Below are 18,977 nucleotides of genomic sequence, written 5' to 3'. Positions count from 1 at the left end.
CACAACACGGAGATAAGCAGGAACTACGAGTATATATTGCATACATGGAAAAAACTCAAGTTTTCTACTAAAATAAACTGAGCCTTAAGTTGTTGAAGTGAGTTCTAGACCTCAAAAGCTGACCAACTTTGGTTTTACATCTGGAGCGACACAACAAACAAACCCTGCTCAGAGGACCTACATGTAAGCGATGCATTGGTGATAGGGCTGTTGTAACTCAGTGACATACTGTACGAGGTAGCCCCACCATGCAGAACTTAGAAAGTGAGAACAGGGATTTTTAATTGAAATCAGAAATTGAATGAGAGCCAGCATAAGAATCAATTCAGATTGTCAATTATTGTATATACACAAGACGCAAATATCTCAAAATATCCAGGATGTTATGACATTTGCTGAGCCAGATCATGTTCCCTGAAGGATGAACCCTTATGATCTAGGTGACAGCTCAACCTTTGATGTACAGTAAGCTCATTTGTAGAAGATATTTCAAAATGTTATAGGTAAAAATCAGCACTTCTTAAAGGATTATTTTATCACCGATTTGTTAGGCTACATCACAATATTATGTATCAGAGGATACATAATGTCCTATCACAATATAGATATCAAATCAATAGATTCCTAGCACTAAATTAAGACTAAAATGATCTAGATGATTGTTAATTATAGAGCTGCAATGATTAGTCAATTGATCAACTAGTCAATTGAGCAGAAAATTAATCAGCAACTATTTAGATAATCGATTAAATGTCTTTTTAAAGAAAAAAACATGTTAAATGTAAATATTTTCTGGTTTCTTCAGTCCTCAATGATACTAAACTGAATATCTTTGGGTTGTGGACTGTTGTTCGGGACAAAACATGAAATTTTAGTTTGCATCTTGGGCTTTGGGAAACAGTTATCAACATTTTTCGCGATGTCTGACTTTTTTAAAGACTGAACGACTAATCAATTAATCGAGAAAATAATTGACAGATTCATCGATATTGAGAATAATCATTAGTTACAGCCTGTTGCCACTGTTAACTTGCACATTTTAAATCCACTCAACAAATTAAAGAGGAACTGCAAAGTAAACCTGAGCAGGCAGCATGGACTGGATATCGTCATCATTACTGCGAGTCAATATGAAGAATGAGTTGCTGTGTAGTTTGTGGCTGTGCAAGGTAGGTCAGATTAAGGCCAACAGCACTAAACCCTTGTTAGACCTGCCTTATCTGGAGTGGTGCAACACACACACACACACGTACTGTAAGTATCAGCTCACACACACACACGTACACACATCTCTCCAACAAATCCCAAGTCAAGTCTTCGTCTGTCTCCAATCCCTCATGCATTTGGTATGACGGCATGCCGTATACTGCAGGGATGTGTCATTGGCTCATATCTCAGAACTAAGTGTGTGTGGATATTCCCATAAAAGTTGAGAAGGCAGTAAATGCTATATGTCAAGTCGGCGGGTGGGTGTCTTTCTTCTTACCATTAGCTGCCAGTAAATACTATGAATGTAAATGTGAGTGAGGCAGTGAGCGCTATGATTCCAGATTTTCCAGTCAGAGTTACCGAGCTCCAAGCAGACAGAGAAGGCAGACACACAGTCATCCTGTCGTTACACTGCCAAGTCTTCCATGTCCGTGTCTCACATCTGTTTGCTGTTACACATACACACACATACACGTACACTCACACACACACACACACACACACACAGTATGCACTGTACGATACATTATGTCACAAACAAAATGCACACACCAAAACCTACACAAGCACAGCTTTGGTGCAAGAAAGCTTCTATAACACCCACACGAACCACCCACACAACTGCACAAGTACCAAACTGCCAATATTAACACAATTCCAGGCAGGGCATTGCTGAAAAGAGTGTGCATGCTTTGCAGACTATTCATGGATAAAGAGTTTAAAAATTAAATCACATTTTAATGCTTTGAAGTCAACTTTAAGAACCTCAGATTCAAGAGGTGGTCTTATTTCCTGAGGAAGACGAATAAAAGAGTGTTTGCATTTTCTCTATTTAACCAGCCAATCTGCACCTGCAGCAGATGAAACCGGTCTCACATAATCAATAGTGCCCGAATACGGTAAATAATTATTCTGTACACTCATCTCTCCAATTTAAGTTCTCAGAGAACAAGGAGCCAAAAGCAATAGTTACTGATTCAATTGTATACAGGGCATTCTGACTTAAGTAGCACTTTCACATCAATAGTCTAGAGGTGTAATTCTCCACCAGTGAAAATGCACACATACAAACACACACTTCTGATCCTGAAGGATTTGGCTGCTGCAGCAGCAGTGACAGTGTGACTGTTTTGGCCTTTGATGTCAGGAGTCAGTAAACCTCTGGGAAATTGGCTTCGATCCTCGCCCCGTCTCCACCCCTCGGTCTGAAAGTAAAGAGCAGCTTCCCAAAAAGCCTCATTATAAAGTCAAGAGAGGAGCTTCTTGTTATAATGATCTATTCAAAAAGCCTTGAGTCTTTGTGTCAAGTTAAGTCCAGAGATTGTATCTTCTTTTGGGAAATACTACTCATTTCAAAAGCATCAGTCATTCATACGTGTCTTTAAAAGCCTCCCATCTCCTCAACTCTCTTTTCCCAGTGACACGCTACACTGTTTGGGATTAAGGCTCTGGGTTTTAGCAGAGGAGATATTCTGACTTAAAAGAGTGGAATTGAGGAAGTCCATCATACTTAGAGAGACAGAGAGGAAGGGAGAGAGACTTTGACATTTTGAGGAGAAAAAAAAAAAAATTCACAGTCTTTAAAGACACCTTTCCTTATAGCTACTTACATCCATACATGTTCACATGCTCGTTCAGAAACAAATTCTCACGGCCAAAGATGCCAGCCACACATCTACGTGGACGAAAGACCATGTCAGAGAGAAAAAGGCAAAGGAGAGTAAACATTTGTCTCTTTTATCTCTTCATTTCAAATGCTTGTCTATTTACAGAATGGCTTCTCTTTTTACCCCTTCTAATTTGCAATCTATCATCATCCCTTTTCATCATGACAAAAAGGCGGATTTTGGATTCCTGGAGACAGGCGAAAACAAAGACGGGAGACTTTGAGAGCAAGCCATTACAACATGACTTATGAGAAGACTTTCTGACAGTGCTTTAGTGTGTGATTAATATGCTGTAGGCGTATGTTGCATCCATAGGAGCAGGGGGAGGAGGGCATCTGGAGGGCAACGCTGGCGTCCTGAGGTGTACGACCTATATATAAGCCCTGACGCCTGGGGCTGAAGTAGCCTGCAATCCCCTGATTCAGCCCAAATGACGGATACCTTAGATGCCTTCCTCCACTATCACAGACTCTCTCTCTCTCGCTCTGAACAGCCTGCCTTGCTGGAGGGTGAATCTTAGCACTCAACCCCTATCCTCACCTCCTTTGCCCCTTTCCACTCACGCATGCCAGAATATGTGCCATTTGATCCCCATATCCTTTCACGGTGCAACAGAAACAAGCGGACACTATTGCATCATGTGGACGGATAATTGTTTTCCATAAGTTCATTAAAATAATCAGGATAAGAAGCACAAACCTAGGGGTTTATATTTATTTCCAAAGAGTTTTCTCTAATGTTTGTTTATTTTTGTGAATATATGGATATTCTTACATCTAAAAATTATTCAAATTTTTTTGAAAATCTCCTTTTGTTGAACTGGTCATGACCAGTAGACATACCCAACCAGTGCAAACCAAACAAGTTGGGAAACACAGGTGCATACAATCAGTTACTTAGTAAAGGTGGTTTAGGAAGCTGATTGTTAGCATACAGTGCTACCAGAGAGAAAAGAAGGCAAGAAGAGGAATCAAGGAAATAAGCAATCAACTCTATTTCTTGTGTGTTTCTTGGCTTCAATCCATGTCTTTAAACTTTAACTTCTGTGTGTTTGGGTGCATTTATATGTGTGTGCTCATACATGCATCTGTTTTCTTCTGGGAATGTGAAACCTTAGTGAAAGCATGCAAGTCTGAGTGAAACAGCATGGAAAATACAAAGCTATTTTTTAGTTTCCTCAAAGTTGACATTATGATGCTACTGGATTTTCATCAGCCAATAACGGTATGTGATTTTCCTATGTGTGTATCTATTTGTGAGCACAAACAGGAACTTTTATCTGTGTGTGTGTGTGCGCACGCACGTGCTCTGTTTGTTTTGGCCTGAGAACTGTGGGAGTGCATTTATCAACAACAACACAGTCCCAGGCGACCCTGAGGACCCAAACACTAAAAGCCACTCTGGTTCCCATGAGCGCCTGGCCCACGCAGCCTGTCACTGGATTGTGTTGGTTTCTATTGTGAAACTTGATACAATGTTACTTCAAATAAACCAGTAAATCACAGCTTAATCACAACGTTACCATGATAAAATTACAGTGTAATTACAGTAACGGGCCACATCAACGTAGTCAACTTGATGTTGGTCCTGTCTTTGTGTTTCTGAGATGAACATTTTAAAACTCAGTCTTTAATCAGGATGCAATGAAAAAGTACAGACTGGGAAAGCAAGAGCATGGGATTGCATTAGTATTCTAATTTGACTTTGTAGTATGTTGTCATTCTACCCTCATTGTGACATCTAAACATAACTTTACAATCTATCTTTGCTGGGTTCTCATTCATGAATGAGTAGAGTTATAAGTAGAGTATAACATTTTTGCTTTCTGTATCTTCTGTTTCATCTCTGTCTGACACTCTGTGTGTGGCAGGAGAGTTGCGGTTCAAAGGGAGGAATAATAGGAAAACATAAATCATCTTTAGAAATCAAGATACATGCCCTTCTGATATCTAAATTCTTTAAGATTACTCAAGCAAAAGAGTTACTTCATGAGAAAATTTACAAAAAAACAAGTATAGATAACATTTCTGCATTGCAAGAATAATCTAGATCATCTCTGTGTATGTTTTTGTTGTTAAACTTTAATAGAATAATTTCCATTTGCAACAACTTTTACCATCCTACTTTAGCATGTTAGCATGCTAACATTTGCTATTTAGCACTTGACACAAAGTACACCTGAGGTTATAGTTATTAGTTTTGCAGGTACTTGGTCATACACCATAGTATTGGACAACATTTTGACCTGATGATGGCGCTAGAGGAAAAGTTAATAGCTCACCAAATTTATTACGATTCATCCTGAGGGAAACATGAATGTCTGTACCAAATTTCATAGCAATCCATCCAATAGTTATTTCACTGAAAATCACAAATGCAAACCTTGTGGGGGTGCAAGAGGAAAAGTCAGGGGATAACCAAAGTCATTAAGATACATTGTCTGGGAACCATGAATGTCAGTACAATTTTTTGTGCCAATATATCTGGTAAATGCTGCAATATTTCACAGGATAATTGAAAACTTGCTGGTGGTGCAAGGAAAAGTCAGGTGGTCGCCAAAGTCAGCAGGCTTCATCCTCTGTTTCAAATTTCATGACATCCATAGCAATTCAATAGTTGAGACATTTCAGTCTGAACCGCAAGTGGTGGATTGACCAACAGACTGATATCCCTTGAGTCACGCCGTTTGCCTGGGTAACAATAAAAACTTGCAGCTATGCATTCCTTTAACAATTTCCATTCAGTGACGTTGTGCAAAACTCTCATTTCACACTGGCTGGTAACTGATGAAATTGTGCTATTTTTACTATGGCCAGCTTGGAAGCCAACATCTTCCATAGGGGAAAAAAGAAATGAACAAAGGCCAGGAATACAAAAGGCAAAGAAGAAAGAAAGAAAGAAAGAAAGAAAGAAAGAAAGAAAGAAAGAAAGAAAGGCCCATCAGTGTGCAGGTGAGCTGGCCACAGCTGCAGCCGTACAACAAGCTGTCTTTGATTCACTGCAGTTCAAACACATAGCAGGAGAATCACCTCACTGATGAAAGAACGCCAATGATATCAAACTACCACATCTCTGCTCTCCCAGGCATTGGGCACTGACACATACACACACAAACACACACACACACACACACATATTATCTTAGAATTGCACAATAATATACTAAGGGCTAACAGTGAGAGCATAAAGATATTTAAACCAGCATTATATGGATGTAGAAAGGTGCAGCAGCTTGAACATCCCCTGCTGTAAATGGACAAATATTTAACACACACACACACACACACACTTTTATACACACACACACACACACACACACACACACACACACACACACACACACACACACACACACACACACACACACACACACACACACACACACACACACAAATCCAGTCATTCACTTCTGATCAAAGACAGTGACTCTAATGTCTCTGATGCTTACCCCCTGAGGGACCTGTACCTGGACAGATGAGAAGTCAGAGGAAGAAGATATGGGGGAAAGAGATGAAGAGGGTTTTCTGAGCAGATCAGAAGACAGATGAAGGAGATACAGAAGACAGGAAGAACAAGAGAAGGAGAAGAAGGGCGGAAATACAGAAAGCAAAAGAGAGACACTAAAAAGGCAAAGCTGAAATTGTTTTCATTGTAAAACAAGTAAAAATCAGTGAAACATACCTGTCCATTGTCCTTACATATGCTGAGGGCTGCTTTCAGAAAAAGCAAAATAGCTGGGAGGATGGAAAAGAGAAGCTATGTTTCCCTCCAACTGTCAAGGGAACTTAAAGTAAAATATCACAAAAAAAACAAAATGCTAAAATGCCTCATTCCCAACAGCTGGGCTTAAGTGAATAAACAGGCTTCCTGAATGTAGAAAAACACACATCCACAAGGGAAACAGAAAGAGACAAGATGTTATTGTCTTTTACTGTCAGCAAATGTTGCTCATATTTCATCCTTTCATCTAAAAAAAAAAAAAAAGGGAATTAAAGAAATTCACTTATGTTTAAATTGATTTCCATAAAGGCAGAACAGCAAACCTAAGCGTGCAAACAGCAACAGGTGTGACATTGCTGGAAGGGTTTTTAAAGACATCTGACAGACAGTATTTCAGGATGTCCAAAGACATTTCTGGGCTCTGGTGCAATGTAACTGAATCATGTGACTGATCATGCCAAACCCATATAATTTTAAAACTGAATACACTTAAAGTACGGAAAATGTTTTGCATGATTGGTAAGATTTTATCTAAATTATAGTCTTGTTTTAACTCAGTAGAGATGGGGGGAAATGTCTCTGATGTCCCTCCAACGCCTCAGAACAGGAGGAAAACAGAGTTTGTCTCAGGATTTCTTCATGCTCAGCAATCAGCACGGCTCAATCCAACTACCAGCTGAAGTTACTCTCATCTGTCTGGTGTCTGTGCATGTCTGTCTAGCAGCGGGGATCCAGCAGTGTCTGTAACCATGGCAACCACAAGGGTGTAGCGCTGACAATCAGGGGAAGTGATGACAAGCAAACAAATGCTACACACACTATGATCAAAGTAAGGGAAAAGTTATATAATTGGCATCCTTGGGTGTACACTGGGGTTTTGCCACTGTTGTGTTGTTATAAAAAGAAACAGCTGAATTCTGTCGTTGGCAAAAGAGCAACTCCGCTAGACTTACTCAAGTTCCATGTGTTGCTCAAGGGCAACTTGACCTGTTTACTTTATGCCTATTTACTTTTCTCTCCCAGACTTCCTCTGTCTGCCTCTCTCAAACCAGCCGTCTTCTGGTTATGAGCTCACAGCATCAGCTGCAGCCACCAAATATAAAACTCCCTCCCAGGAACTCGAGGGCCACTGAGGTCTCTTTCGTGATTAGCAATCATGGCATGTATGTTGCGTAGGTTTGAAGCCACAGCAACTGTCACAGCATCCTTCAGCGCACTCTTTCATCGCTCATCTTTCCCTCCTGACACACCATTGCAGACTACTTCGTAAAGAAGAAGCGCTAATAAGGAACATAAGGTGCTGTAGGTAATAAAGACAAAGGTAATATACTGTATCACAGACATGATCAATCAAGTCCTAATTGGTACAAGCCTGTGTTGAGATACAGTAGTAGGAGAGAGGAGAGTGTTAAGACAGCAAAAAGAAAGATGGAGGGTGAAACAAAAAGTAAGAAACAGAGAGTATTGACTTTATGACCTATATGTTGAGCAACAGCAACTCTAGAAATGAGGGATTGCAAGGCTTTTAGCACTGGTCTCTTCAGACACGGCTGGAAATACATCGCACGCAAACACAGAAAAGCATGCATGCAATATAAAATATTTCATAACTGTCATTAAATATACCAAATAAGCAACTATGAGAGAAAAACACAGAGCGGATCCAGTTGGTGAGGAAGGATTTGAGTGAAATTATCTCTGGTTTATGGCAAATTAAGTTGCACTGATCTCCACACATATACACACACACACACACAGCCACTAGTGGTCAGACTGGCAGGCAGGAGGGAAGCTCGAGTGTGCAGGGATCTGACCAGTTCACCGTATACTGGCTGCCAAAAAATCCACCGCACACATACACACACATATTTAGACACAAACACACGCCACGGCTTTGTCCAACCACAGCTTCTCAGTGTGCCTTTGCATACATGCATACATACTGTATAAGCGCAAGTGTATCGGTTCAAGTTTGTGTGTGCAGGCCTGCGTATCCACATACACAGTGTGTGTATTTGTGTGAGGGAATCAGACCGATTGTGTTACAGTGTCCTCTAAGTGTGTATGCATGGGAGTGGGGAGTTTAAGACACAGTATAAACAACCAAGGGACTCCCTTGCCTTGTGTTTACTGACCGAGATAAAGGCTGTCATTCCTCTCTCACCGCCAGCCTACTTCCTCCTCCGTCCAACCAGAGAGAGGCAGAGATGCACTTAAGCCTTGGCAATGTCAAAACGATCTTATCTTGCCAATAAAGCTTCTTGAATGGATTTAGATTAAACTGAGAGAGGAAAAAAAAAAGACAAGAGAGCGCACAGTGGTGCAACTCGGGTCGTCTCCCCCCCCCCCCCACCCCCACCCCTCCCTGGAGAGCCCTCCTCCACCTCCTCCTCCTCCTCGTCATCTCCTCCCACCTCACATGTTAATGTACTTACAGCTCTAGAAAAACCTTCGCCTTCTCGTTCTGCCCTGAGATGTTGGCTGGCATAACAAACAGGAGCAAAGCCTGAAATAGTCTCTCCCCCTGTTTCCCATGCTGCACTGGAAGTATTTCCGTGGTAAAGCGAATTCCCAACGTTGGATCACGTAATTTACCCACGTCTGTCTTTCCACTTCCCTCTCTCTGTGAGTTTTGCTGTATTACTGTCAGTCTCTCTCTGACGCCTTTTCTTTCATGTCTCCTCACTCCTCCCTTTTGCTCTATCGCTCTATTTCTTCATATATATATATATTTTTTTTTTGCCTCTTCCACCCTCAATCTCTCTCCATCTGTGGTAGGGAGTGAGACGCATGGTCTACCCACACTGACCGATAAAAGCAGCCCTTTGGCTCTGTCATTTAGGCAGCCTGTCTGTTATACAGCTCAGGATGTTGCAGGCAAGGGCATCCCACTGCCTCAAAGGCGCAGACTGTCTACATATGATGTCACAGGTTTGGATTCATCTCATGACCTTTCTTGAAAGTTGCTTGCTATCCTTCTAATCTCTAGCCACTGTTTTCCGATCTTTATTTACCCAGGGGTTTACTTGCACACATTTACACCTTGAAGAACTGCAACCACAGTCTGACTCTATAAACCAAGAAATACTATAAATGCATCTTAATACAGCTCAGGCTTCATCTGCTTCCACTGTGAAAGAGCACAACAGAGGAGAGAAGTAATGAAAAGAGCAGGAGAGTAAAAGGAGCATAAAAAGCAGCAATAAAATATTTTTAGCTTTAGACCCATTCATGTCTCGAACCGGGGCCAGGAGAAACCGCACCACCATGACTATGAATGGTACTGTTAGTTAGTTACTACTTTCTTTCTATTTCTTTCTCTCTTTCTTTCTATTTCTTTCTCTTTCTCTCTTGGCAAGTGCCCTGCCACTGGAGAAATGCTTGGTTCAGATTCGAATGTGTGTATGTGTGAGTGTGTGCAGAGTCCGGACAAAGAGAGCCAGTGTGGACAACAGAACACAATCAACCACTCAATGGATAGCTATTAACTCATCGCACACAAATACACACAAACACACACATACACACACACACAAATTCCAAAGTCCACGGACAAGAAGCAGTGACATTCAGACCCGACCGACCAATCAGCGCGCTTTACCACAGCCACAATGGAGCCAGTCAATGAGCAGCAGAGGACGACGGGAGATCTGTGAATCAAAGTGTCTGACTCGTCATCCCTGTCTCACTAATCTTCTACCCTCTTTCCCTCCCTCCTTTCATTCTCTCAATCCTCCTCTTTCCCAGGGTGGATCTCTCAGTGGTTAAAGGTGGTTAGAAGAGGCCATCGGGCAGAGTCCACCTCCCACACACACTCATGTATGAATCACACTATTGAGAGCTGGGTTCGATTCCCAACACTGGTTCTTTTGATTTTAAGACTCATCTGCGTATGAGTTTTATTTTTGACAACCGCATCCAACTACCGTGTGAGTTGTCTTTTAATTTTCACGTCATGTCAGAGTGAGTGCATGCTGAAAAGGAAGAGGTGAGTCAGTAGGGCTGAGAGATATCTCAGTATTGTTGTTTATCACTCCAGATTATCTCTCCAGCTCTCAGTGAAGTACAGTAAATGATAAGTTAGATTTTATCTATATCTGTGACAGTAAGACATCATAAAGAAGTCCAAAGCAGCTGCAGCCGTGTTTCTTGCCCTGTTGGACTGCGTTGATGTCACCATGTTCCCAGATCTCTGATGTTAGTCTGAATAAGAACGATGATGGAAACAGCAACAAAAATAACTGTAATTCTGCTTAACTGTGAGTAAACTTTGGATGTTGTTCAAGGAAACACCAAAAAAGAATTGCTGCAACGGGAAGGACATGACATGAACTTTCTGCAATGTTCTTGAACATTTTAGTATATGTCATAACATATCAATATCAAGGTAACGATAACTATGGTGGTAACCGTTTAGTCCATATTTCCCACCAATACGTCACGTCAGCTTTAGCTTATAGTAAAACTGTATAGTCGTCAACTTAATCTAACCTTTCCCCTTTGATGGTAGCCAACTTTTTGGTTTGCTACAAGCCACAACATGCGAAAACAACAGGTGAACTGCTTTCAACAGAACTTTGAAGTATCTCCGCACTTTCCCTATCTTTGAATTTCCCTTTCATGACTCCTCACAGTCACTCTCCCTTTCTCTCTTTGAATGCAGAGAAAACACGAAAAGGTGGGAGACTGTCTGCCTCCCAAAAACAAAACACGGTTCAAGGCAGCTCGCTGTATCCCCCGGTTGATGTTGTATGAACTCACATACCTCTCTCTATTGCGAAATGGAATTTTTTACATTTTACAGTACGGCTGTATATAAAAAGTTGGAAAAACTATTTTAACTGGACAAGTGCTCTTAATGGTAAAACCAAGTGAGGAATGTATGTTTGAGGAATGTGTGCCCCCCCCCTCCCAACTTCCCCTAACACACACTGATCGTGAGTATCATACTCACACTTTCCCTGTCACGTCTTCATTTTTAGCAGCCGGCAGTGTTACATGGAATACAATACGACCACCCACACATACACACTCACACACATATGCTGCTGGGAAATGTGAATGACTCTGTCACTAAAAGTGCCATATACTAAATACAATAGTGCCTTGTGCTGCAGTGATGAGTAACTCTGAGCTACTCTTGTATGTGTGTGTGTGTGTGTGTGTGCACATGCGGGAGTGTGTGCTTGCTTGTGTGTTGCACAACTAAGGGCAGGCAAGCACATGTGGGTGCTACATAAATCACACCATGAATCAATTAGAAAGTATAAATTTGAGAAGTCCTACAGCAGTCAATGGCCTGGTACACAGCCTACAAACACACCACTCCCATACACCAGCATGCACACATCCAGACAAATAGCCAGACGCACACAAATAGAGTTAGGGTGTGGGTATGATGTAATTCATAATTACACATGAAAGGAAGCCAAAAATTAAACTTAATAAAAATGTTGAATTTTATTGGATTTGGCTTCTCTTTTTGTGCATCTCTGTTTGTCCTTTATTAACCCCCGTCACCTTAAACTCATATACAAAAGTCTCATTCACACACACTTGCACACAGTAGCTGTCAGACAGAGTTAAACACAGTATCTGGGAGTTGTCCTGACTTAACCGAAGGTGTGTGTGTGTATCCGTTTAAGATCAAGGATACCACCTCTGTTACTTTGCTATTACATAACTCTGTGTTAATGCAGGCACTTGTGGTAGCAGCTATTGTATACTGTCCTGCATGTCTGTGCGTGTGTAGCATTCACAAATATTCAGCTATGGTGAATTTCATTAATAAGAGATTTTTTTTGTTGCATTTCTCATTCCTTGTTTAGGAAACTTTTAAAAAGTGTTGTTTACTATTGGTGCAACTTTCACTGTCAGGCTTGTCTTTCTATAGATAGATAAGTTTCTTTCTTTGCAGAAATGCAAAGTTGGGAAACTTAAAACAGCAAAATCTGAGATTTTTTTCCTGAATTTTAGTCCCTGGGGGCCAAGCTCAAAAAAAGCTGAAAGACTTATTTATATAGCACTTCTCAAAACAACATTTACAAAGTGCTTCACATTAGTGAATGCAACTAAAAAGTATCTTTTGTTAGATCTATCTCACCTGGGAAACGCCCAGGTCTTTCAGACTCCACACTCCCAGTTTGTGATATGAAAAATTTCCAGTCTCCAAGCTGAGATAATCCCAAATAACATCATCAGGTTTGTTTTCTCAGACTATAAAAAACTGCCCCCGGAGCTTCAGAAGATAGTAGCAATCCTATAAAAGTAGAGTCATAGAGTAGTAGAAGAAAGTGCCCCTGTAATTTTGAGCAACTCTGTTTCCGCTCACTCCGCTCTACACCTTCCTGTGTTGAATTCCCAAAATTAGAAACTTGAGTTTCAAAAAATAAACAGTGAGCTTGGATACATTTGGGGGTTTGATGGAACTGCAAAATTATGCACTTTTATCATGATAACAATAAGCTTTTTTTAAATTTAGAACCTGTACCAATGAGAGTAGTCAATTACATTACATAACACCATAAATAAACATAGACATCATAGGTTCTTGTGCCATATCCTGACTGATTTTATGATCAAACATCACATAACTGAACATTTTTGTTCAGTTACACATTACACATTTGTCTTCTTTGCCTTTGTTACACTGCCATGATGGATCTAAATTTAAAAATAATCTGTTATTTTTTGCTTTCACTTTGGTAACAAGAGCGTATGAATTTAATGCCAAAAACAGATATGAATAGAACTGACATGAACAGAAATGAAACAGGACGTTGTGAGTATGCAGTCTGTGACTCAGCCCGCTGATCCAGCCTACATCTGTCTGCACTAAACCACCACAACCGGTCATTACTCCATTACATCAGGACACTCCCAATGTATCCCAATGGGATATTGTTGCTAGGCACTTACTGTTCTTTCTCACCTATGTGAGAAATGGATAAAACCCAGATTAATATCACACATGAATGCACACCCATAGACACACATGCACATCTTATGAAAGTTGTACACGCAAAGCTTAGGAACAACAAGCACCTGTGAAAAGACGCACATCTGTGAGGGACTGCGAGAAACCGTGGCTCATATAAACACAGTTCCAAAACGGACGCAGACTCTGTCGTCCATCCGCCTACCAATCCACCCACTAACCATCTATGCTAGCTGGGAAGCAACAGACAAAGTAGCTGATCAGTCAACTTATAAGGAAGTTAAAACACATACAGCAGCCTCCTCCGCAATGTGTAGATGAAAGGAAATGGGGAAGAAGAGGAGAAATACAGTCTGTGACAGGAAGAGCATTGGGGTAAATGCAGGAGACATGGGCTGCAGTTCTTAAAATATTCTGTCATTTAGAGTGGATGAAATTGTTATCAACGAACATTTTAACAAGGATAATGATAGAAAAAGACAGAATCTTTTGATATACCATCAAATCTGTGTAAAGGATGACAACTCCTCTAGCTCAGATAAAATGATGAGCAACTGAAATCCTTTGATATAAGAGGAAAATCACAACTACCGCTGAGCATTAGAGGAAAGATGAAAACTGTGTGGCCTGTCTCTCTCTCCCTAAGTGTGAATTTACTAATTTTCCCCCTGTGGATTGAAACTCATGGATAAGTTTACACACAGAATAGATGCCTAGACCCCCCGAGCTAGTTACATCATGTTTCATACCACTAATGTATTCTTCTGGTTCAGCGCATCCATAACGAGGAGTGAAACACACACGTTTTGTTTGTATTTTTCCAAACATACAAATTCAAACCTTCAAATGCTTTCTCTTTCTCTTTTACAAAAAAAAATCAGTTCAAATTGAGGAGAAGTTGGTGGAAAAACACACACACACACACACACACAACTGTGGGATCTGCTAATGTAGCATGCTTGTTTTTGGACAGATGTCACAGAATTAATCAATGAACCTTTTACTGTTTAAAATATCTTCCAACCAATAGTCCAAAACGCAAAGATATCCAATTTACAATTATACAAAATTGGGGAAAGCAGCAAATTTTCATATTTGAGAAGCAGAGACCAGAAGATATTTGGCCTTTTTGCCTTATAAATAAACCTTCCACTGATTGTTTAATGCATACAAATTGTTCTGTCAATCAATTTATCTATGAATCCACCAATCGTTTCAGCACTTGGTCTGTCATTGATTGTTTTCATGATTAAAATGTTGGTGTTGGCATCTATATGTGCATGAGTGTGTTTATGTGTGTGTGTGAAGACAATCTATGGTTGGTGATGGGATAATGATGTGACACACACACACACACACACAAAAACTTCCACATTCCCCACAGTTCAGGCAGAGCGGTCTTTGTGGCCTTCCAAGAGTCAGTGTGTCCAGCCAGGCTCGAGTTACAGCAGACAAGATCCTCTCACTCCTTCTCTGACACACACACCAACCCACACACACACACACACACACACATTTTCAGGCATCCATCATCTTTACAGAGGCATCCACTGAACAGGCCAGGGAGCAGCCAGAGACCATTGGTTTAGTTCCTCTTCTCTGACTTTCTGACTCATTCCTGTAACTCTCCGCTGTCTATAAGAGTAGAAAAAGAGATAGAAAGACCAGTTTGTCTGTCAAAGAGACCTGAAACAAGCCATCCCTATTTGCATTTCTTGTGGCGCTGTGTGACCCAAAGGAAAAGCGCAGAATAACAAAAAAGGTGAGGTGCAGTGACTCAAGGACACCTGAGCTGTTCGACAATAGAGTGAATCAGCAATCTGATAAACGGACGAAGGTAAACACAGATTTACACGAACATACTTAACTAGACTACTGGGAAAAAAAATGATGAAACAGATGCATGTAAAGGAGTCTTATACTAGTGACAGCATCAAGGAGGAAAACACGTTCTAACTTGAGAGCACAAGCGTCACAGTTGCTATAGTTGTGCTATTTGTGGAGCTTTGAATTCAAGTGGATTTCAGGGTAATACTCTATGCAGCTTTGCACAGTATGAAATCAAAGTACCGAGGTAATTATGGGTCATCATTAAAAGATATTTAGCTGACTGAAGATGTGTGTGCGCGCCTGTGTGTGTGTGTGTGTGTGTGTGTGTGTGTGTGTGTGTGTGTGTGTGTTTGTGTGTGTCACATCTATTCTAGGAAAATTCCAGAGGGGAGACCCTGTGACTGACCCCCACCTCACAGGATCTGACAGGATATCACCACCCGGGTACACACATATGCACATATGCACATATGCATATATGCACATACACACAGAAACAAACACATGATGGAAGAACATGTAACATATATGCACAAGGAGACACACAGCAGCGAAAGCAACCACATGTATGCACGAACGACCAGATACACCTTAATCACTGGCAGCTAAACTGAGCTTTGAAGTCCAATATCCAATAGCGATATCTTACACTGCTTAATAGGATATAAAGGTTTTCCAATTCCACCAAGATGGACTGCAAAAATGTATATCTTAACAACACTTATATGCCAATAATAGTTTTATACTCTCCAAAAATTACATCTCTATTTCAAAAAAAGAATGAAAAAATGCCTTTTTTTTCTTAGTATCCTAACAAATTTCGCTTCCACTTAGACTTTTGCAACACCAGTCTGTATCTTGACTCTACAGGCAACAACAGATAAGGCTAGAATTTAAGAGATGGCATTTAATAACTTAAGTTGATTGGCGCTGGAAACAAAATGAGCTTACCTGAGCATACTTCGAGACCATCTTATTTAAAAAATCTGATTTCACTTACATGTTAAGGCTATTTTGTTGCAGTGGGCAGGTCGCCGCCTTCAATGATCCGTTACTATCTGAGCGTCCAATCTCCAAACTTCCTTTGACACACAACAGGAGAATCCCCCCCTAATGCTATGGAAAGAGCACGCGCGCATACACACACATACGCACGCACACACACGCACCAAATACGCGCGCGCAAAGAGAAATACTTCAATAAACACGCCCTAGTTATCAGAAACACTGCAGCTGACGGTACAGACCTAATATCCCTACAATGCACTGGAGAGCGGAGGAGACGGTAAACACACGGTAAAGTTTCTAAACAGAGAGAGGAGAAAACACTGGTTCTGACACCATCTCCTACCTTTTTCTCTCCCCTCCTCTTCCACAGCTCCTTCAGCCGTTTCCAAACTCTGTCACGACGAGGCTCGCCGCAGACTGCGAAATCAAACAGCCGCTTTTCGGTAACCTGGGAACAGCAGAGAGAGTACGGACGTGTGCTCTTACATGCAGCGACTCCGTGTGTGTATGTGTGGGGAATATGTGTGTGTGAGTGTGCGTGTATGTGTGTGTGTGTATGTGTGTGAGTGTGTAGTGTGACAGTTCATGGGGAGAATGAGCAGAGAGAGGAGAACCGGGGAACTTAGGGGGAGTTCCCGTTAACAGACCGGCGGGGCGGGGGCTCGATGAGAATGACAGGCCGGCCAGTTTTTAGGTTCACGGCTCATTACTGTTGTGTATATCGCTGCTAGAAGTGAAAAGTAACAAGTATGTTTACTTTAGTATATTTGTGCTGGAGGGTTTTTTGTAGCATGTCATTTTGAGGCACTGGTACTACCCAGTGTTTCAGTTTGTCTAACTTTATACTTCCACGGCAGTGATTCTCAAACTTTTTCACGTCAAGGACCCCTAAACTGACACAAACTATACCACGGACCCCCCTATTTGATAAGATTTTTGCTTTTAGATGTTTTAATACAGCAAGTGTATGAAACCATGACCAAAATAATCATACATACTGTTATTGTGTTACTTATGGATGGAATTATAGTGGAAATAAATGAGTCCCCTTTTTGCTGTGGACCCACTGGAACCCCCTCAAGGACCCCTGTGGGGCCCCCAGACCCCACTTTGAGAACCACTGTTCTATTCTCTAGTACTTTTAGCTGATGGGTAGCCTATACCACAAGATTTTAGCCTACGTACAAAACATATAAGCTCATAAAATATGATTTTTCCATAAATCAAGGATGCAAGTAACCATTATTTTCATTTCATTACTCATTAATCTGATTATTTTTGTGATTAATCGATTCATCATTTGGTCAATGAAATGTCAGAGAATAGCAAAAAATGCCAAAGATGATGTTTTCAAATTGTTTGTTTAGTCTGATTAACAGTCCAACAGTCCAAACCCCGAAAATAATCAATTAACTATCAGACCAAGAAAGTCAGCAAATACTCACCTTTGAGATGCTGAAGGGATAATTTTGCTTTATAAATTACTTAAACATATCAAAATTGTTGCACAATATGTTTTTGTCTTAATTGATCAACTGACTAATTGTTTCAGCTCTACTATAAATTAAATGGCACAACAGCAAGACTTGGTATTGTTTCAAAAGTTGCGATATTTGAGCTGATAACACCTGAATTTTTTCCTTGAAACCTTTTTTTTGCTATTTAAGCCAAACTTCTCAAATGCACCAGTGTATAGCAGCCTTACATGAACTTTGCCTAAATTAAATAAAATTAGAAAAAAATATTATTTAAATCAGGACTTATCAAAGAATCCATAAACAGGACACTTAAAATTAGAGCAACCATCTGACGCCAGTTGTCAGTGCTGGACGGTTTTCAACAGACCACGAGATGTGGCTGAAAAGTTGGGAAAATTTTGATTAAGAGGACCTTGTGCTAAGAATTTTAGCAGATGACCCATTTTTTTGTCAGACAATTAGGGTTATTTTAATTTTGGTAAGCTACTTAAGTACATATTTTGCTGATAATAAGGAATTAAAACTTGTTTCAGCTTTACTGTAAACTACAGAAAGGAGAGAATAATGTTGCACTTTTACATTGTGCATTTATTGCTCATCCAGAGCTCCTACAGTAGGCTAAACAACCACTGGCTGTGACCACAGATGTAGCTGCTCTGCCTGGCTGTTGGTTGAACCACGGTTGAAGCTGTGGCACGTGGACATGACTGTACCATGGCTACTCTTTACTGCTTCTATTAACATTAGGCAGAAACAACTTCAACTCAGGCAGCACAGCCCATCACTTCAGTGCACACACACAGTCCTTGCATGTAGTTATGTGGTTACACCCATTAAAAACAAATGTGTCACAGCCTTGCTCATCATTACAATCAATGCCACAGCCATGGCTACAGCCATAATCACAGCAACATCAGCGATCAAAGCTGTAACCACCCCATGGCTTTAGTCATAATCCCAGTTTTAGCCTGCCAAAATCACAGCTATGGCAGTAGCCGGTCATACAGTGTAACAATTACTAGAACTAGTTGTCTTTACATTAGTTACAGTGACACACACTTTCAGCTGAATCAGCCACAGCTGGGGGTGCGCCCACTCGCACTGCAGTCACAACCAGCAGCTGTAACT

At 40.8% G+C, this 18,977-nt stretch overlaps 1 protein-coding gene across 2 annotated transcripts in view; it reads right to left on the bottom strand.

Annotated features, from left to right (window-relative positions):
- Positions 1-16,798, bottom strand: part of ppp2r3a (protein phosphatase 2, regulatory subunit B'', alpha) — a 60,312-nt gene extending 43,514 nt beyond the window's left edge. The window contains exon 1 of one of the 2 annotated variants that reach the window (XM_044374729.1): positions 16,715-16,798. The gene's annotated coding sequence lies outside the window, so the exon portion shown is untranslated. Of the gene's footprint in view, positions 1-16,363; positions 16,433-16,714 lie in introns of those variants that run through there. The other variant, XM_044374730.1, reaches the window with a different exon arrangement.
- Positions 16,799-18,977: the final 2,179 nt, after the last annotated feature.

This window comes from Thunnus albacares, chromosome 15, assembly GCF_914725855.1.
Source record: "Thunnus albacares chromosome 15, fThuAlb1.1, whole genome shotgun sequence".
Lineage (NCBI taxonomy): Eukaryota > Metazoa > Chordata > Actinopteri > Scombriformes > Scombridae > Thunnus > Thunnus albacares.
The sequence above is the reverse complement of the archived record's forward strand: the minus strand, read 5'-3'. Positions and strand labels throughout refer to the sequence as shown.